The sequence below is a fragment of the Manis javanica genome, chromosome 6 (assembly GCF_040802235.1).
Source record: "Manis javanica isolate MJ-LG chromosome 6, MJ_LKY, whole genome shotgun sequence".
NCBI classification, from domain to species: Eukaryota; Metazoa; Chordata; class Mammalia; order Pholidota; family Manidae; genus Manis; species Manis javanica.
The window spans coordinates 50,342,300-50,364,522 of NC_133161.1; the positions used below are offsets into that span (position 1 = coordinate 50,342,300).

The 22,223-nt window shown below is 38.5% G+C and overlaps 1 protein-coding gene across 7 annotated transcripts in view; it reads right to left on the reverse strand.

Annotated features, from left to right (window-relative positions):
* Positions 1–21,764, reverse strand: part of PALS2 (protein associated with LIN7 2, MAGUK p55 family member) — a 155,820-nt gene extending 134,056 nt beyond the window's left edge. For 2 of the 7 annotated variants that reach the window (XM_073238688.1, XM_073238689.1), the window contains exons 1-2: positions 21,539–21,752; positions 9,705–9,760 (exon numbers count right to left, since the gene is read on the reverse strand). The gene's annotated coding sequence lies outside the window, so the exon portion shown is untranslated. Of the gene's footprint in view, positions 1–9,704; positions 9,761–20,855; positions 20,879–21,538 lie in introns of those variants that run through there. The other 5 variants (XM_073238687.1, XM_073238686.1, XM_073238691.1 and 2 more) reach the window with 4 other exon arrangements.
* Positions 21,765–22,223: the final 459 nt, after the last annotated feature.

Genomic DNA, 22,223 nt, shown 5'->3' on the forward strand with positions numbered 1-22,223 from the left:
TCTGATCAAAAGTGGGGAATTGTTTTAAGAAGAAACAAGCCCAAAACAGAATGACTTGCCCCTATAATAGAAAACCAAGACTTAATCGCAGGAATGTGACCTTTAACCAGTCAAGTTCCTGACCAGAACCACAGAGGATGATACCCACCTTCGCTCAAAGGAAGGTGACCTTGACTAAAACAATTCTTCGTTCTTTTATTAGTAACTCCTTGTCCCACCCTGCTTCTGCCTATGAAAGTCTTCCATTTTGTACAGCTCCTCAGAGCTCCTTTTTACTTGCAAGATGAAATACAGCCCCATTCATGAATCGTAGAAAAAAGACAATCAGATATTCAAATTTACTCAGTTGAAATTTATTTTTTAACAAATGTAATAAAGATGTGTGGTTGTGATTTTTATTTTGAAAGATTTAAGTTTACAAAGATGGATTGAATGAGAGAAAAATTGACTTTGGAAGCTGTAAAACATGGACAAAGGAGAGGTAGCTCAGTGTGGCACAAATGCCTTAAATTCTGATCACATATTTTTTCTCAGGCTGAAAGTCTGATCAAAAGTGGGGAGTTGTTTTAAAAAAAGAAACAAGCCCCCAAAAGAATCACTCGCCCCATAACAGCAAACCAAGACTTAATTGCAGGAATGTGACCTTTAACCAGTCAGACCTAATGAGTCTAAACTCTAGCCATAGGGAATGCAGAAAATCGTTTCATTTACGCAAGAAAATCTTTCAGAGGCACAGGAATTAGAAGCACAAGGTACTTGAGGTGAGGACAACTACAATAAGACCGAGATAACAAAACTCATGGGCTGATCCATTAGTATCTGTAGTTACCTTTCTCTATTGCCATGTTTGTTCCCTGAGATGTTATGTTAATGAATCAAGAATATAGACTACGGTGTCTTTTAAACAGAAAAACACATAAAACAAGGTGATGTATTGAGCAGTTCATGAAAATGTGATCAGAGGCTCAAAGGGGCCTAACTTGGTATTTCCCCTAGAAGCAGTGGTTCAGTATTCATGAATTCAGTGTTCACAGAGAATTTATGGAACATAAACATTTATAGAACATAAACATTTATAGAACTACCATGAATAATGAAAATCAACTGTATTCTCATTTACACATCTGCCTCCACCACAAAATCAGTGGGCTTTCTGAGGGCAGAAATGGCATCTTACTTATCTTTGGGCTCTAATTCTTAGTATTATACCAGTAGAATGCATACTGTAGTTAATATTTATTGCATGTAATTTTTAAATTGTGGCTTCTCATCACTGTAATGTGATTTGTCCTCTCTATATACATACACATTATGGTAGAATCCCCACAATGCTCCCTACTCCAGCAAGGCCTTGCTCAACTGCACAGTTAACCGCCTGAAGTTCATCTTCCATCCCTGTCTCTTCACTTTCACAGCCAAAGATCATGCTTCTTAAGTTCAAACTATAAAATCGCAATTAAATGAAAAGGCATTTACAGAAATTCATTTTCAGTCAGGTCAGCCCTAACTGCCTTAGATCTAAAAACTATTAAATAAGCTGCCAGCCAAAATGGAAGACTGAGCACACATACCTACATTCTCTCCCTTTTGAGGTCCCACTGAAATGACAGAAAAGACACTTTGAAAATAATAAAATGCTAACAATACTGGAGGTAAGATGGGGGAGAAATGAAAGAGATTAGCAAACCAGAAATTCTAGGATATTTCTACAAACTTGAAAGCAGATGAATGAGGTTTGCCAAGTCCAACAAAAAATTAGGACTTCATAATTTGAAAATCATTGCCTCATTTAAAATATAGCTAGAAATACTTAATAAATACCAAAAATATCATCTCAGACACAAAAACAAGTCCTTATGAAAACATACATGGGTCAATATGAAGATTAAAATAAAATGGTAAGCAGGTGCTGAAGTCATAGCTACGCTGGGGTGTTTGCAGATTTCAGTACCTAGAAGTTCAGAGGCAGCAATTTAGGCCTTGATCTCTTCAAGACAGAGAACTGCAACTTAAAGCAGAGAGCTTACAGATGCTGCCAAGGAAGACAATGAGGAAATTAACCTGTCTCAGCTTGGACTCCATATTAAGGAGAAATACCACCTGAGAATTTGTAACCACAACTTATTCTCAAGGATTCAGCATTCCAATATACCTACTTAGTTCAGAAAACCCCAAGCACAGAAATTACAAAGGTGCCCAAGAAAAGCCTCAGCAAATCTTCCTTCCTTAGAGAAATGTGCCCTTTAACAGGCTGTACAGAACCCTCTGAATAAACCCTCGCCAAGCATGAAATCACAACTCAAAAATCACAAAACACTAGAAAAAAAAAAAGGTAACTGAAAACACAGAACAGTAACACTGTCATAAAGGAAAGCAGATTAAGATTGAGTAAACTTTGTGATCTCAGACATCAGAGACAAATACAGTTCTTCCCAACTGGATTTTCTCTGGGCCTCCCTTGAGAAGTGCACATGTGCTCAAATATTATTTTATAGTGGAGTCAATGGAGTTACTGTGTAAAGTTGAAAAGATTCATTGTCTAAGACATATGGTATAATTTAAAAATTACAATATTCTCACCCAGGGTAAGTACCATACCCCTCCCCCACCAGCATCTGGAAATGAGTGATGGCATTTTTGATGTTCCAATGGCTTGGCAGAGAACAGGGGCACTAAACATTAAGTTGTGTTCAGGACAATCCCACATGGCAAAGTACTGTACTGCCAAAAATGCCACTTAAGAATTGTTGAGAAACACTTTACTAACCTAACTAAATCTGAAACTGTTATCAATGATTAACTCTATGAAGACCGGAAACAGAAAATTTTAACTTTCATAGCACACTCATTACTTTGTACTATTTTAACTCCATTTACCACATAACTTTTTAAAGTTTAATTTAAATAGATTATTCAGAAATAAGCAATTAAGGAAAAGCTGTCCCGCTCATTGGTCAACATGAATCCCTCCCTCCATATTAACTGGGTAGTTCACAGCATCAAAGCAGTACACTCAGTTACCCTGGAATTTCTAGTCTCAGAAGAGTGGTCTCTTCAAACACATGTTTCTTTGCTAAGATATCTCCAGAATTGAAACAGGCTTTCTGATGGGGGCTGTCGGCTCAAACAGTGAGGACCTGGTGTTGTGAGGCAGAAACTGCAACACCAACGCTTTCCACAGCTGACAAAAAGGAGCCAAGGAAGGAGGCAAGGCTTAAAAAATAATAACCATAAACATTTAAAGTGGTGGGTAGGATGGTTCTGGGGTGCGGTTCAAGAATATATCACTTAGTGAACTAATGAAAGCCTATTGTTAACAACTGATGAATGAGGAAGATCAGTTTTAGGTTTGATGGAAAGCCAATTAATGAAACACTTGCACAGATGAAAATGATGATGAAGATATAACTGATGTGTACAAGAAGCAAACAGGAAGTATCTACTAAAAAGTAAACGTGTACTTCCTCCAGAACTTTACCTCTCAAACATGATGAATTTCCAACACACACACACATTCTGACTACTACACAATAGTTTTTTTCTATATTTTTGCTTTCCCATCCTATTCCTTTATTGTACATTAAGTAGCAATTACACATAGGTATACTGCATTTGTATTTTAGTAAACAGACAATACATTTAGATTAACATCAAATTGAGGTGGGTTAAGGAAAAATAAACTGGTTCTTTGAAATATCCCCCTTTCTCCATCAATGGAATGCTCATTCAACTTTTATCTTTATATTCCAATGAAAATTTTGTACTGTTTAACAATAACACTAAACAAAAGTCTTCCAATGCCTATTTTCATTTTAGAATTTCAATGTCTTCCAATTATTATAAAACTTACATTATAAAACCTTTTTTTGTATGCAGCTGTTATATGTATGGCATTCTTTATCTATAAGGAGTAGTATAATTATTGTAACAGAAATAACTCCTAGATGTTTTTTCCTTTCAAATATTTTATTTAAAGTTTTTGTATACAGAAAAATTAGAACAGGTTCAAATACTGTCAAAAAAATCTTGCATAAAAAATATGAGAAGAGATTCGAACACTATCAGAAAAAATCCTGGACTCAAGAACTAACTCAAGCTAAACTTCAGACATGAAGTACCTTAAAGCACATGAAAAGCCTTGCTGCAAAATAAAGTAACTAGGAATCATATCCAGAGGCCCTCAGAATTTGGAAGTAGGGTGATTGTTTAAGGATTAAATTAGTAAAAGGAAACATGAAATAATAACCTTAGCAGAAAAAAGCCACTGTCAGGGAAGATGGGTAGAACTATTTGGAAACATTTGTCTAATGAAAGCATCTAAAGATGTACTCTTAGGATAGGAACACAATAAAGAAACCAGTGACAATCAAGTGTATTGTTATGTTGGAAGAAAGTGTGTTAATACAAGGACAGTATCTAGTCAAGCCCAGAAAAAGGAAGAAATTTACTCAGGTCTCTAAAATTGCCCAGGTGAACACTTGCCTGTTTTAGATTCCAGGGCTTCTCAATCTTGGCACTACTGACATTTGGAGCCAGAAAATTCTTTGTTATAGGAGTGCTGTCCTATGAATTGTTTAGTAGCATCCCTGGCCTCTACCCACTAGATGCTAGTAAACACTCCCAACCCAACTGTGACAACCAAAATGTCTTCAGATATTACCGAATGTCCTGCAGGAGGCAAAATTGACCCCTTGAAGAAATCAGTGGAATATTTTCAATAATGCAAATAGATGTGCCAAGCTGAAACAGTCTGATATTTCTAGCATCAAAATCACTCCACTTTTCTCATTCACTTAATCAGTATCTCATAATAATCTGGCTTTATACTGAAAGTGTGGTTATGGTTACCAGAATTGTTTAGTTCTTTGGTGAAATTTAAAAAAAAATAAAGTTTCCAGAGAGAAAGGCCCACAACCATACTTAATACATGATTTGACAACAAAAATCAAGTCACATACTTCTCTTATTTGTCCACAACTAACACTGTAGTAAGTACACATCAGGCATTTGAATGCTTTTAAAATGCGTTTTAATATTCCTTGCTTAATATTCTTATCATCTTCCTTACTATTATCAGTCTCTTGAATTTCTATGTTTCTCTTTTCCCTGATTTTTACAGTTCCCCTGCCCTCCCCTCCAGGACAAAACCCACACAGCTCATCCATCACCATTTTCATAAATATCTTTCCTTTGAAAGTTAATAGTTTATCATGCAGGCATAAATGAAATTTGACTTGCTAATTAATAGCCAGATAAGTGGTCTCCAAAGAACTTTTCTGTCCTTTAAAAAAGAGGGATGAAATATAGTTGAGGACCTGCTCAAATCTAAGGATATAACAACTTACTAAAGGATAAGAACCTAAATGAACCTTTAAACAAGATAAGGAATTATCTTCAGAAAAGATTCCCAAACCTGGAAATCCAGGGACAATCCTTTGCCCAGGAACCCCTTGAAACTACCCCCTCTATGTGTCATTTGCTTGGCTGTGGTGAATTCACAATTTCCCTATATTCATCTCTTACTCCTCATTCCCTCTACTACCCTCCTTCAAGCTCTCATTGCTTTGGCTTTAAATTATCAGGTCTCTTTCTACTATTCTTTTTCATTGTAATCCACTGAGCATAAGACTATCCCACTGATGTTAAAATATAATTTTAATGACAATACTGCATTAGAAAAACATGATTTTCTGTCACCTGAGAATGTTTAAATTTCTCTTAAAATCTAGCTTTCATTTATTCAACTTAATTCCTCTATTCTTTAATATAAACTCTCTGCTCTAACCACACTAATCTTTTTGCTTCTTATATGCATAACCACATATCTCATTACCACCCAAATGCCTTTACTCATGTTACTCCACCCAACAGTATTCTACCTTTCTTGGCTACTCAGTACCTCATCAGTTTAACTTCTTGCTTTTTCAGAATCAAAGTTTTAGAAGTAAAAGGGATTTTAGGACTCATCTCAAAATTAATCCAATCAAATGAGCAGCAAGTTCCCCCCTACAGATGAGAATTTTTTCTGAAGTCTTTCGGAATTTATAGCCTGCTGCACATTGTTTACATGCTAAGTACCTAATCTGTTCAAAAATAAAAATTAAGCATAGCATATGAACCTGGGACAATGCTTGGCTGAGGGGACCCAAAAATTTCTTTTCTCAGATATATACAGTGTAACTCTGTCATTATGTGGAATTCCAATATATACATATATTCAGATTTTAAAACTTTTGGTGAAAACTTCTACTTGAGTGTAACAAATTCTAAGTTGTTCTTTTTGGAGATACTTTGTGAAAGAGAACTACAGGTTTGGAAGATAAAAGAGAAGGGAAATAAAGAGATAGAAGAGTAGGAGTAGGAGATTATTTGCAGTGCACTCTTAGAAGCCAAGACAAAACAAATTTCCAGCCTCCAATCTAGAATCACAGGGAAAGAAAGAGGATTAAGAATGAGAGGGACAGAGCCAAGTCAGTGTTCCATTATGTTATGTTCTCCTGAGTACTGGCATGAAATTGTCATGGGTGGAAAAGAAATATAAATAACCTCTTGGCTATTGCAAGCTGAGTGCGTTAAATAAAGGTTACTAAAAAGCCTTTTTCATATATCTCAAACATCCAAGCTTTGCTATCTCTAGAAAAACAATGGAACCAGACGTTGGAGTTAGTAACTTAAGTGTAAATAAGAAAGGTTCTGAACAAGACATCCTAAAACATGCCTCTTAGGATTTATAATTACCTCCCCCACAATGTCCCTAAATTGGAAATCCTGAAAGGCTTATTTCAAGAAAGTAATTGTACATGGAAACTATTCTACAGTACTTGTTATTTCAAATTAAATTGCTTAAAATGTCATTGATAATCTGTTTGATATATTTTATTTAATCTTTCAATGGGTAGACATTAAAAGTTTATAAGAATTTTTAAGTGTTCATTCATGACCTCAGACTTCTTAACTAAATTTCCCCCATAACATCTTAAATTCCTTCAGGGAAAATTTCTCTACCTTGGGGTTTTCAAGACCCTGATCCTAAGGATGGTGAGGACATACTGTGATAACTTTCCCATTCGCCTCACAAGGTATTCCAACTTTCTTAAAAACATAGTTTACATTTTTCTCATTTATCTCCTAACCCAAAAGATCACTAGCTTAGAAAATGAAAAAACAGCTGAATCAACTTATTAAAAATATACATGACCATTGTTTAATTTCTAAAATAAGTAACTTGAATGAATGAAATATCTTTAACTCGTTACTCAAGTTTTTTATACCATGATCTCAAATAGAAGGATATTTTTAATACATGAATAAAAAGGCAACTAGTTTTACTTATGTAGGCCTAAATTTTCCACAAAACATATTATATGCATACAGACAGACATAGCTTTGGTAAAATAAAGACAAATCCACTTGAAGACAGCCACATTCATTAAAAATACTAAAGAATTCCCATTATGTGATAATGGAGCATTATGAACATACTGCAAGTATGATCATTTTCTTCATTCAAAATGCTACACTATCAAACACTACTTACCTCTGTTGACTATTAAAGGGAAAGCATGAGGAAAAACCAGGATTGTGTGAATTTTATAATAGTTTTAGATCATGGTGAAAAGAATCTTTGAGGTCAGTCATCTTTTGACCCAATATTTAATTTGCCTTTGTAAGTACACTGAAATGTCATGTAAAAATGAGGCAGTTAACTTTAGTCAACAGCACATAATTTATTGGACTATTTTAAAAGCGAAGTTCTTTTAAAAAAATATTTACTAAATGAGACAGCTCTTATACTAGAGAGGGAAAAAAATGAAAGTTATGAATTAAGCAAAGGCAACTGAAAACATGTTTATTCAACAAATATTATCCACTGTACAGGTAATACCATACCAGACAGTAGGACAAAGAAAGGATACTGACATTTACGGAACACTTAAATGTACCAGACTGTGCTAGACATTTACTTATATTATCCAATTAAAATTTTTACACCAATGCTATAAAGTTATTATAATCCCTGTTTTAGAGATGAGGTATACTGAGTTCAGCAGTAATTTCAGACAAGCCTGCCAGCAAGCTTATTATTGTCACCTTATAGAGTTACATGTCCTGAACAAAGTAAAAGGGCTAGAAGCTGGAAAAATTCAGATTATAACCCCATGTCTTTAAGTCTCTTGTCATGCTGAGTAAGAAAAGAATCAGCTAAAGTACCTAATTTCAAGAACTGTATGAATTAACTATATAAGAAGCAGTGTAAATATTTTGCTAGTAAGCAAAACTCCAAACAACATTTATTACAGTTAATGAAAAGCCAATGTTTCTTTCAGTAGAAAAGTAATTAAAGCATTAATCTGGTAATAGCAATAAAGTACTTATAGTACTATCCTATAGATAATTAATAAACTGTAAATACAGTTTTAAAACAAATTTTCTGAGACTTCCAAAAATTTGGAAGCAACTGTGACATTAGGTCTCACCATGTCACCAGATTAGAAGCTATTCAGATGAGCTACAAGTGGTAGTAGTAGTATCAATATTTTTGGGAGCTATTATTTTTTTGTACAAAACAGGATTTCTTTACACATATAAATAAGTGTCTAAAGTGTACATTTATATATACACACATTATATTTGATATAAGAGTTATATTATTTTTACATGAAAATCAAGTTTAAAGCTTTGGAAAGACCAAAAAATATTAACAAAAGCCAAACAAGAAAACGAAAAGCTAAATTGTATAATTGTGAGCAAGACAACTACAAACAACTGAGGAGTTCATAAAACACTACAAAGATCCTACACTCAGATTCCTTCACAAACTTTTAAGTTTTTGCTCCAAAGCTAGGTAGGAATCAGCAATAATGCACTATTTTATGTAAGAATGGTGACCAAGAACTCCATGCAAGATATATACTCAAAGAAATGACTGGCACTTGAAGGAATGTTTAAAGTAAATAAAAAAGTATAAGTAAAAACATATTATTTAAGGTTTAGGTGAATTAATTCTTATGAACTCATGTAAATCAACTTTCAGTTAACCAGGAACTACCACCAGTCATAATATCATAATCAAGTCATATTAGAAAGCTGCCCTCATGATATGTTCTGATACAGTTATAAAAACTTTTTCAGGAATAATACACAAGAAACTACGGGCAATAGTTACCTTCAGAACAGTGTTTCTCAAGCTCAGCACCGTGACATTTGGAGCTGGGTGATTCTCTGCTGTGGGGACCAGCCCTGAGCATTGTCTGCAGCATCTCTGGCCTCTGACAGCTGCAAATAGCAACCCCCTTCCCTGGGTAAGGGAGGGAGGGAGCAGCAAAACTGCATCTGGCTAAGACACTCCAACTTAGAGTGAGACAAGGGTGGGGTAAGAAGAATTCTATCAGCCTTCTTCTGGACCATGTGAATTATTAGATAGGCTGAATAATGGTCCCCCAGGACATCAATGTCTTAGTCCCTGGAAACTGTGATATTTACCTTATTTGGAAAACAGAGCTTTGCAAGTGTGATTAAGTTAAGGATCCTGTAATGGGGAGATTTCCTGTATCATCAGGTGGACCTAAATGCTATCATATGTGTATATGTGTCCTTACAAGAGGAAGGCAAATAAGGAAGGCAAAGGGTGACTTCTCTTTTTCTCTTACACATACAGAAGTAGGCAATGAGAAGAACAGAAGTGAGAGAGATTTGAAACTGACCTTGAAGACTGGAGTGATGTAACCACAAGCCAAGGAATGCTCGCAGCCCAGAAGAACTGTGGAAGAGGAAAGGAACAGATTCTCCTTGTGAGCTGTTAAGGGAGCAGAGCCCTGCCAACACCCTAAACTTGGCCCAACAATATGGCTTCAGACAACCAACCTCCAGAATTGTGAGAGAATAAATTTATTTTATTTTAAGCCACCTATGTTGTGGCAATTTGTAACAGCAACCACAGGACTAGCATACTTTGAGGGTTTTACTTTGATTTTAAAAACCTGTTGAAAGCAAATGAGATAATATGTGGTGGAACATTAAGTACAGTTCCTAAAACATAGTAAGCATTCAACAATATTACTGATGCCCTTGTCAACCCTAAGCCAACTGTGACTAAGCTCTTGGTAGTGAGAGGAAAAATTAAGGCTGTTCAACAGTAAAAGCAAGCATGCATGCATAAAACTCATGTAAGTGAAAAGACATAAATGAGCCAGTCATATGATCTGTACTTCCAGTTTTGTAACTGTTGTTATAATTTGTCCTGTAATGAAAAAGATAAATTGTAGGTGAGGCCAGCCAATGACAGGTTCTGGGGGGAGGCAAGACTGAACATTTACTAGTGGAGAAGAAACAAGAGGATGAGAGTAAGGAGAGCAATGAAAATTAATTACATGTTTGTTGAGGTATCAATCTGACTAAAATAGAGACCATGGTGAGACAGATCAAGTTCTAGGGTTAAAGTTATCTAAATGGTATAGAACCATAAAGCTATGCTGATTTGCTTATTAAAGAGCATATTTTATAGGGTATCTTATTTTATAAATATTGGCTCTTGGGAACTTTAAAAATATAAACATACATTGGCCCCACCTCAAACCTGCTAAATTAGAATCCTTTGGTGTAGGGTAACTGTAAAGGATTCTAGTGTCCTCTCAGGTGGAGAACCTCTGTATCAGAGTCAATTCATGGTAAAAATTACCTACAGAATAAAAATGTCATAAAGTATATATTGTATCCTCAGAGTATATATTCAACTACATCAGCTTGGTGTTTCTGTAAGTTAAAACTTCTCCCAAGATGTAGCCACTCTGGGTTCTACCACAGACTTTCCCTAAACTAATCCCTCACCCTTCTCTTTTCCATTCCTAAGCACGTGACCCTTGATCTGCTCAGAAAGTCATTTTCCTCACACTTCCTCACATTTTCTAGAAAAGCTGCATGCATCTTTATCTGCTCCCTCCCTTCCCACATTTATCCAACCCAACTAAGATCTAAGAATATTTTATAAAACAAAGTGAGACAGGGACTATGGGCTTAGACAGAGTAGGGTGAGGACCTCGAGAAAAAGCAAGGCAAGATATTTAGAGTCAAAGCAATGTAACAATGTAAAGTTCCTATTGAAACTCTGTGTTCAGCATTATGCAAAGTCAAGGCCACACTAATTCTCTAGGGTAAAGATACTAGACTAGGAATATAGACATCTTCAGTGAGATCAGTTAAAGGTCAAAAGGCCAGGAGCAACTTGGCCTGGAATGTTTGAGTGTTCCCCAAGGGTATCTCAGCATAACCCGTGACTTCACTGTAAACAGCCATAGCAAACAGACAACAACCCAGCCCATCCTGAGGGCAGGTGGTACAAGTCCACACCCTAAGACCTCAATTCCCAAAAATCCTCAACTGCCTATAAATCCCCTAGACAACGCACCACCTGAGCTCTCTTGTTCCCTCCTGGCGTGAGCCAGGAGCTCTTCCTCTCACTTTATTTCTAAATAAAAGCCTCTGCCCTGGTTCTCCTCCCCTGACTGTTTGCTAAGTTCATTCTTCGACTCTGCAAACAAGAACCTGGGCATCAAAAGGAACCACATAAAAGTAAAGTTACATTAATATACTGTATAATAACTTATAAAAATGCTCTAGGGACTATTTATTGTAATAAAATCCTAAGTACATTTACCAAGTGAAATTCTAAGTCACTTTTTTTTTTGAGAGGGCATCTCTCATATTTATTGATCAAATGGTTCTTAACAACAATAAAATTCTGTATAGGGGACTCAATGCACAATCATTAATCAACCCCAAGCCTAATTCTCAACAGTCTCCAATATTCTGAAGCATAACAAACAAGTTCTTACATGGTGAACAAGGTCTTACATAGTGAATAAGTTCTTACATGGTGAACAGTGCAAGGGCAGTCATATCACAGAAACTTTCGGTTTAGATCACGCATCATGAACTATAAACAATCAGGTCAATTATGATTATTCATTTGATTTATATGTGAATCCCAGATTTCTCCCTTATTATTATTTTTTTTTTTTTTAATAAAATGCTGAAGTGGTAGGTAGATGCAAGATAAAGGTAGAAAGCATAGTTTAGTGCTGTAAGAGGGCAAATGTAGATGATCAGGTGTGTGCCTATAGACTAAGTATTAATCCAAGCTAGACAAGGGCAACAAAACATCCACGGATGCAGAAGATTTCTCTCAACACAGGGGGGTGAGGTTCTAAGCCTCACCTCTGTTGATCCCCAATTTCTCACCTGATGGCCCCCCTGCGACTGTGCCTGTCTTAGGTTGTTCCTTCCTTGAGGAATCTTACCCGTCTCTGGCTAACCAGTCATCTTCTGGGGCCATACAGGGAAATGTCAAGTTGGTAAGTGAGAGAGAAGCAATATTCTTTGAAAAGGTTAGCTTTTAACTTCTTTGCAGATTTATGCCCTGTGGCTTCTATGCCCAGCATTTGTCTTGAGATATCTTTACCACTTGGAAGAATTATGATACTTGGTAATTTCAATATATGGCACGAATTCTACTTAAGGGTTGAAATTATGAAGGAAGAAGAAAAGCTATAGAAGTAGCAGATGGAAGAAAACATGGGAGGATTGGTTATTTTTTTGACATATCTTCTTGTAGAGTAACATAAGCATGTATAGGTTTTAAACTACTAATTAAACTGCGTACACACATTAACATAATAGGAATATAGCTACATAACCAAAGCAGACCTACAATTACCAGCCATCTCCAGTGAAACCAAAAAAACCAGTTAGGCACCCTAGGTATTTGTGAAAACTTATCAATGATATGATGGATATTGTCTAACTGAATTTGAATAGTTTGAGAAAAATCAGACAAATTAATTAAAACAACACATTCCTGGGAACTGTTCACATCCCATATGTTCTTTTAACAGTAGATAGTCTATAGTCACAAGATTTTAGAGCACTGCAACTTGCACTTCTCCTAATTCTTGGTTGAGTTCCGACAGTATAGATCCAGTCAAATTTGTTGTTTTACTGTATGCACAGGCCAGCTTAGATATCTCCTTCTTCATTCCAATGGCAAGTCCAGGAACTGGTGGGATGAATGCAGTTACAACTGCAACAGCGCCAGGATCTTTGTTGAAGATTTTTGATGATCATCTTCTGGAATGACTCTTCCAGAGAATGTTGATGTTGGAAGTTCTTCTTCATATCGCATCTTAATTCTTTTTCTGGGTAGCCAAAGTAGGCTTTGATCCTCTGTATAAACACAAACAAACCCTTTGCCCACACTTTGATATGCCCTTTATACCACTGTGAAGAACTTATTGGAGATCACCACACAGGAACTGTTTTTTTTTAAGAGAAAGCAATATTATCAGAAAAATGTATTTCCATAGCTGATCATCTGACACCCTTTAAATGATCAAAATTCAGGATATTTAAAGCATGCATTAATCGTTGATTTACAGTTAGTTTTATCCTATCAGGGAGTAATCCCCCTTTTCTTTCTTTCTTTTTTTTTTGTTATCATTAATCTACAATTACATGAAGAATATTATGTTTACTAGGCTCTCCCCTATACCAGGTCCCCCCCACAAACCCCTTTACAGTCACTATCCATCAGCATAGCAAAATGTTGTAGAATCACTATTTGTCTTCTCTGTGTTGTACAGCCCTCCCCTTTCTCCCCCCCCATTATGCATGCTAATCATAATACCCCCTTTCTTATTCCCCCCCTTATCCCTCCCTACCCACCCATCCTCCCCAGTCCCTTTCCCTGTTGTACCTGTTAGTCCATTGTTGGGTTCTGTGATTCTGCTGCTGTTTTGTTCCTTCAGTCTTTCCTTTGTTCTTATACTCCACAGATGAGTGAAATCATTTGGTATTTCTCTTTCTCCACTTGGCTTATTTCACTGAGCATCATACCCTCTAGCTCCATCCATGTTGTTGCAAATGGTAGGATTTGTTTTCTTCTTATGGCTGAGTAATATTCCATTGTGTATATGTACCACATCTTCTTTATTCATTCATCTACCAATGGACATTTAGGTTGCTTCCAATTTTTGGCTATCGTAAATAGTGCTGCGATAAACATAGGGGTGCATGTGTCTTTTTCAAACTTGAGTGCTGCGTTCTTAGGGTAAATTCCTAGGAGTGGAATTCCTGGGTCAAATGGTAAGTCTATTTTGAGCATTTTGAGGAACCTCCATACTGCTTTCCACAATGGTTCAACTAATTTACATTCCCACCAGCAGTGTAGGAGGGTTCCCCTTTCTCCACAACCTCGCCAACATTTGTTGTTGTTTGTCTTTTGGATGGTAGCCATCCTTACTGGTGTGAGGTAATACCTCATTGTAGTTTTAATTTGCATTTCTCTGATAATTAGCATTGTGGAGCAACTTTTCATGTGTCTGTTGGCCATCTGTATTTCTTTTTTGAAGAACTGTCTGTTCCGTTCCTCTGCCCATTTTTTAATTGGGTTATTTGTTTTTTGTTTGTTGAGGCATGTGAGCTCTTTATATATTCTGGGTGTCAAGCCTTTATCGGATCTGTCATTTACAAATATATTCTCCCATACTGTAGGGTTCCTTTTTGTTCTATTGATGGTGTCTTTTGCTGTACAGAAGCTTTTCAGCTTAATATAGTCCCACTTGTTCATTTCTGCTGTTGTTTTCCTTGCCCGGGGAGATATGTTCAAAAAGAGGTCACTCATGTTTATGTCTAGGAGGTTTTTGTCTATGTTTTTTCTAAGAGTTTTATGGTTTCATGACTTACATTCAGGTCTTTGATCCATTTTGAATTTACTTTTGTGTAAGGGGTTAGACAATGGTCCAGTTTTGCCAGCACCATCTGATGAAGAGACTGTCATTTTGCCATTGTATGTCCATGGCTGCTTTATCAAATATTAATTGACCATATATGTTTGGGTTAATTTCTGGAGTCTCTAATCTGTTCCACTGGTCTGTGGCTCTGTTCTTGTGCCAGTACCAAATTGTCTTGATTACTATGGCTTTGTAGTAGAGCTTGAAGTTGGGGAGTGAGATCCCCCCTACTTTATTCTTCTTTCTAAGGATTGCTTTGGCTATTTGGGGTCTTTGGTGTTTCCATATGAATTTTTGAACTATTTGTTCCAGTTCATTGAAGAATGTTGCTGGTAATTTGGCAGGGATTGCATCAAGTCTGTATATTGCTTTGGGCAGGATGGCCATTTTGACGATATTAATTCTTCCTAGCCACGAGCATGGGATGAGTTTCCATTTGTTAGTGTCTCCTTTAATTTCTCTTAAGAGTGACTTGTAGTTTTCAGGGTACAGGTCTTTCACTTCTTTGGTTAGGTTTATTCCTAGGTATTTTATTCTTTTTGATGCTATTGTGAATGGACTTGTTTTCCTGATTTCTATTTCTGTTAGTTCATTGTTAGTGTATAGGAAAGCCACAGATTTCTGTGTGTTAATTTTGTATCCTGCAACTTTGCTGTATTCTGATATCAGTTCTAGTAGTTTTGGAGTGGAGTCTTTGGGGTTTTTTAGGTACAATATCATTTCATCTGCAAATAGTGACAGTTTAACTTCTTCTTTACCAATCTGGATTCCTTGTATTTCTTTGTTTTGTCTGAATGCCATGGATAGGACCTCCAGTACTATGTTGAATAACAGTGGGGAGAGTGGGCATCCCTGTCTTATTCCCAATCTTAGAGGAAAAGCTTTCAGCTTCTTGCTGTTCAGTACAATGTTGGCTTTGGGTTTATCATATATGGCCTTTACTAAGTCACTTTTTACAAGAGGTTTCCAAAAGCATGAAAATTATGAAGTGACTCTATAAAAAACTAATAAGCTAAGCACCTTGACTTCACTCTTATGTGCTACTAAGTAGTCAACAAAGCACCAGGCTCTAAAAGATAAAAAGTATACAGAAATATCAGTGATTTAGAAACAAACTTAAAAGTACTAGGGCAGAAGGAAGAGTCATCTGGGAAGGGAAACTGATGACGATCCTGAAAGGATCTTTTGCAGGGTTGGTGGGACAGGACACAATGACATGACCTTGCTGGCTTTACCCTGGCCTAGAATTGTTTAATGACTGAAGCCAAAAATAAAGCAACACAAATTAGTGTTCAGATAAATAAGTATCTAAACTTTAGATCTTTCCTCTCCCACAAACACATATTCTCAAGTATTTCTATTTACCTTAGTACTCTTCAGAAATTTCAATCACAAATTTTATTGCTTTATATTTCTACCAGCAATGTTAGAGAGCACCTGTTAATCTTTCCATTTCAAAAGTATTATCAAACTTTTTTATCTGTCAATCTAATAGGTCAAAATTATATCTCCATTTTATGATATTTACATTATGTGTAAGGTTGAATATCTTTATGTATGCTTAAGGATCATTTGGATTTCTTTTTCTGTGAATTATCTGTTAATGATCTTTGCCCATTTCATGGCTGATCTTATCAATTTGCAGGCAGTCTTTATTTATTGAGGATATTGCCTTTTGTTTGTAATACATGTTGCAAATATCAGCACATCCTGCATTATCACCAGGCTATTTTTATCAATTGTTTCTTTCCCTCATGTATATATTCTATTGTCCTCAACCAAACTGTAAATCCCTTCCATGAGAAAAAAGGACATTTCTTTTGAATATCCCCAGGAAAGTGCTTTTTAGATCTTCCAACTTCATATTCCAGCAAAATTTAAAAGAGAGGAAACCAGCCTTTTGGGGGCTGGTCAAATGTGAACATTAATTATCATTGGGGTACCTATTTGGCTCTGTCTCTCTTGATCCGATTTCACATGGTTTCAGCAAGTACACCAAACTGTAATAAAACAGTGTAGCTTGTTGAACAGGGAAGGGAGGGGAGCTAGACAAATCTATTTCCTGTTGTTTGAGCAGATACTGAGAAAACTCAGGATTTGCTGGCAGCCATATTTTCCATTAAGAGGACTAGGAAGTGGTCCTGTGCAACAAAAAAAGAAATGAAGCAAATACATAGTGAGGAATAAAGAGATGAAGGGTATCATGTTGGCGCTGCAGTCTCCAACTTTTGGATTCCATTCCCTGCTCTTTCAATCTCATCTCTTGCCTAAACCGGTTAGAAGGATTTGTTACTTACAGCCAAAAGTAGTCTATTTATTAGAATTACCATCTACTAATACCATTTCAAAAAAGAATATTAACATCACTACCTCAGGAAGGACAGAACGTCAGATTTTTAAAAAAGGATATTCATTTAATGACAACTCTGTGCCAGGAACAGATTTAAGTCCTTGAAATACAGGGATAAAAAAAGATAAAATTACTGTTTTCATGGGGCTTATACATTCTAGTGAGAGTATACAGACAATAATATTAAAGTATAATTTCAGATAGTGATAAACGGTTTGCAGAAAAAAAAACTTTAGGTAATGGCATTGAGGAAATGAGGATACTGCCATTCAGAAAAGGGTGGTTAGATAATACTGCTTGTCTAAGAAGGTAATATCTGAACTGAAACCTGAAATGATGAAAAGGAGCCAGTCATGTAATGTTTTAGGAAGAGAATTTCAAGCAAACGGAATGGTCCTAAGTTAGGAACAAACTATGACATTTCTGAGGGACAAAAAAGAAGGGCATGTATATGGGGTACAGTGAACAAGGAGGATGTTAAAGAGGTGATAAAGGAGTAACAGACCTAAAAGGAAACAATGCAAGATGAAGTTAGTAGGGATCATCACATACAGCAACTAGTAGGCACTGGAGATTTGAAAATAATGTGAGCTTTATGAAAAATCACTGTATTATCTTTAACTCTCGTTTTGCTTTGCACCAGTGATTTACTTTACCAGAGAGGCCTTCAGAAATTGCCCTCCCGAAGTATTTGATACAATCCTAAAGTTAGTTAGTAATGAACATTTGCTATGTGGAAAGTATCTCTTTTGGTATACTATAAATATTAAGAAGACAGAAGAAGAAAGGAGGAGGAGGGAAGAGGGGGAAGGAGGAGAAATTATTATTCTTAGGACAGAAGCAAAGCCATCTTAAAGGAAGAATAATCCAGGATGACAGGATGACAGAAACTTTCAAATTCTATCCTGTTTATTATGTTAATGAATGTGCTAGATCAAATACAGAGCATGAAAACTTAAGTTCTATTTACTGTAAACATAGTATCTTTTACTTATTGAACTCACTATTATTGAGCTAGACATTAGAAAGGTTAAAACTATCAGAAGAAAAAAGTGGAAACCAAACTTCTGACTTCATTTTACCTCCTATGAGTCACAGTTTAATAGCCAAGAAAGTTGTGTGTTTTAGTCTTATATTATGATAAAGGAAAAACTTCCCCTATGTGGTGAAATTAGGTACAAGAGATGCTTCAATATCTCCTGCTCTGAAAGCTTTTTAAAATAGTAGACCAATCTGTTTACAGAGGTTTGGACATAGTACACCTCGAGGAAGAGTGAAGTTCTCTCCAGATCTTTTCAGACAACTAATATCTGTGTATAATTAAACCTACATTGCTTCTAAAATTAATGTCAGTAAAGTCACATCTTTGAAAGCTCTAATGTATTCATGAATCTCCTCTTTCACCATATTAGATATTTAGTTAACCAACTTAATGGTAGACCAAAAAGAAGACTGTTAATAACACAATCTATAAAGAGTTGTACTTTGTGAATGTGGCGTGAGTTAAAGAAATAAAAGTCATTAGACATCTTGATCAAGACTTGCTTCTGAGTGCATCCTCAACACATTTCCAGCAGTTCGGCAATGTGCCCGGGGATGATTAGCAGCCAGTGTAACTGAGGGAGGGACATGGTCAAGCTAATTGTAAAGTCTCCCCCCAGTGGTCATATACAAATAAAAGGAAACGTGGGGAAATTACTGCAGCTTCTGTGAGAATGACCAAAAACACTATGCAGGACCTGGTCCCTACAACAAAGAAATAAAATTCACATAGTAGCACATCAGTAAAGAGATCTCCCATGCTTATCTGCTCTTATGACATTCATAAATGTGAAGACTAACTTTGGAAGGAAAGAACCTATAGGCAATGCAAACTAGCATCATTTTTTAAGGAATAACTTAATATCCTCAGATAGCCCAGTATTTGTTTTATTCTAATGGGTAGGTATCATTCTTCCTGAAATAATATCAGCATATCCTTTGCAAGTTAACTACATTTATCTTAAGTAGTGATACAAGTTTAGTCCCTTACCAAATGAATCACCCTGGAAAAGAAAATTATCGGTATTATATACCTAATGTCTAGTTTACAAAATACTCTTTCAAAATCCACCTAGAACTAGGTGATTTATGATTTAGTAAATGATGTCAAAAGTACAAATGCGTCCTCTTGCCTCAAGAAAATGTTTATTTTCTTGGTGTTTTTATAATTAGATAGCCTTTGACTAGCACCAATTCTGTTTGTCTTTCCAACTCTCAGCAATAATTTGCTGATGTTACTTGTAGCTTGGATGTAAAAAATGTGAAAGGCATTTAATTAAAACATCTGCTGTCTTCTACTAATCATCCATTATTAAATGGCATAGTATATAAAGGGATCGTTAATAATCAACTTCAATTTCAAAACAGCTTTTTAAAAAGGTGACACATACAGAGTCTCACAATTATGATTTTCTTGGTTCTCCTAACCTAAAAAGAAGGGGAGAGGGGAAGGAGGGAGAGGTGTAGTCTTCTGGAAGAATTTCAGCTTGAAATGAGACTCAGAAAAAAACCAAACTGCTCCCTCCAATGTTTAAGAAATATGATTCATTTTTTAAAAATCCAACAGTTGGCTTAGAGAACAAAAAATGATTGTCTTATACAGAGCTACCAGACTTAGTTAAGCACCTTAATTTTTCCAGTGTTTATTTTATTGAGAATGTAAAATAATCGCCTTTGAAATTCTAGGTGAGAAAGGAACTGAGTGATAGGAATTAGAAGTTAAGTGCACACACACACACACCTGAATATTTATTCATAAAGGTATTCAGTGTGCAACCTCTATAGGACAAAAGAGAGCCATTAAAAGTGTTACCATTTGTGTATTATGTAACTCTAGTCTAAAATAAAAGAAACACGGGCCCCAAAAAGTAACCGCAATCATACTGTGCAAACATGTATTTAAACGTGTTTATAAGACAGATTTCAGATACAAATGACCTCAAAATGACACAACCCACAGAAGTTGTTTACTTTGATAAGGCTTCAGAGGACTTGACCATAATCAGGCCCGATAACCTTTATCATACTTGCACAGTAGATGCCTAAAATAAGCCATAATACCTGAGGTCCGTTGTTATACCTATACACCGCAACTGTCTCTGCACTGATAACACTGGGTTACTTCACCGAATATACTCGACATACCCAAGTTTCCAAACGACCATTTTAAAGATTTCACTGGCAGAAATGGCTGCTAAATCCTACTCCACTTGGGCATTTTTAACGCACCTCAAAGGTTCCGAGCCATATTTACGAGAAGACCAATTCAGGAAGCATAAAGTAAAATTCCACGAATCCCCAAAGGCGTAGGAAAGAGTGAAACGTGGCTAGCTTGACCTTAACAGGCTGTTCATAAGTAATGCGGAGAATTTTCTGAGCTTCCCCATCAGCCTTCAATTCCCTTCCTCTCCCGCCCCCAACCTCACTTACAGAAATGCATTCCGCAACTGATGGAAGTTTAATGGATGTAATCTCCAGATGTAATCCCAGGAGTTTGAGATTGAGACTAATCCCAGCGAAGAGCGAGACTAAACTCCCAATAAAGTGGTAAGAAGTCTTGCAAAAATACCCACCAACCAATCCATATCCTGTCGTCAATACCAACCGTCTGATCCCTCAAGCGACTCCCTCCTGGCCTCCCCCCCCCCCACCGCCACCCCCAACCAAAAAGGCCCCAGCACCTTTCGGGTTCCAGATAAATGTACCCTGGGCTGGAAAACACCGCCTCGGCAGAGAACGCCTCCGCAGCAGCGTGTGCTTGGCCCACAACCACTTTGACCAAACAGCCAGAGCCTCGTGCCTAGGAAGTAGCAGTAGTTGCGGAAAGCCTCCTCCCGCAAGAACTCGGAGCTCGAGAGCAAGCCAGAAGCCGGTGGATCACCCCCTCTCGGGACTGACCCCAGAGGTGTCAGTCACAGCAACTACCGCCCCCGGCGCGGCTCTCCATTCCCGCTTTAGCGCCATTCCCGCCGCAGAGGGGTCGGCGCCTGCGCCCGGAGGGGATCCCGTGCCCCCAGCCCCAGTCCCCCCAGGCCCGGCCGCGCCAGCGAGCGCGTGGGGACAGCCAGGCGCGGCGGCCGGCAGCATGGGCCGGGCACGTTGCCGCGCTCCGGCCCGCCCGCACCCCGGAGCCAGGGGCCCGGCAAAGCGCGCCTCTTTCGCGCGGGCAGGGCCGGAGCGCCGAGCAGCCCCCTCCTCCGCGCCGCCCCGGCCCCCCGCCCGCCTGAGCCAGGTGCCGAGGGGGCGGGGCGGGCCGGGGTCCCCGCGTGGCGCTCGGCGACGAGCAACAGGGCGGCCCCCACCCCGGCCGGCCTCGGCGAGCGGAGACCGTTACCCGAGCGGCGTGGGGGCCCCAGCAACTCACCGGCTCGCACCTCGGCCGCCTCCGCGCCGCCGCCGCCGCTGCTCTCCTTCAGCCGCAGGCGCCGCCGAGCAGCCCCATCTACAAACTCGGGGCTCGTAGTTGGGAATTGGACCTGCGGCTCACTCCCCTCTGCCTGCCTCTCCGCCCGCCCCCTCCCTCTCGCCCCGCTCCGCCCCGGCTCCAGCCGCCGCCGCCACAGCGCGCGGCCAGCCTCTCCTCTTCGCCCGCCTCCTCCACCGCCTCCCGCTCCCGCCGCCGCCGGGGCGCGCTCCCTCCCGGCCTCGCGCGTGCGCCGGACGCCGTGGAGCGCGCGCTCGGGCGCGAGGAGGCGCCACCGCCTCGGGGAAGCCGGGCCCCGCCCCTCCGGCCGCGGCGCGGCGGCCAGGTGGAGCCCCCTTCCGCGCGCCGCCCGCACCCCGAGGCTGATCCTGCGGTCTTGCCGTCCTGGCCCCGAGCTGAACTCGCGACAGGGTCCGTCAGACCCAGATCGCGCCGGGTCTTCCAGGCCGAAAATGCCGCTGTCATTCAGCGTTTACTGATGGGCAACATACTCCCCGGGGCATACATAACAGAGGCTCCTGCCTGCCCTTCCCGAGAGTTACATTCAAAGAACCCAGTCTTGGGGCACAAAGACCTCGGAAAAAATGCCTCTGGAAAATCTCCCTCCCCATGCGCACACACCCCT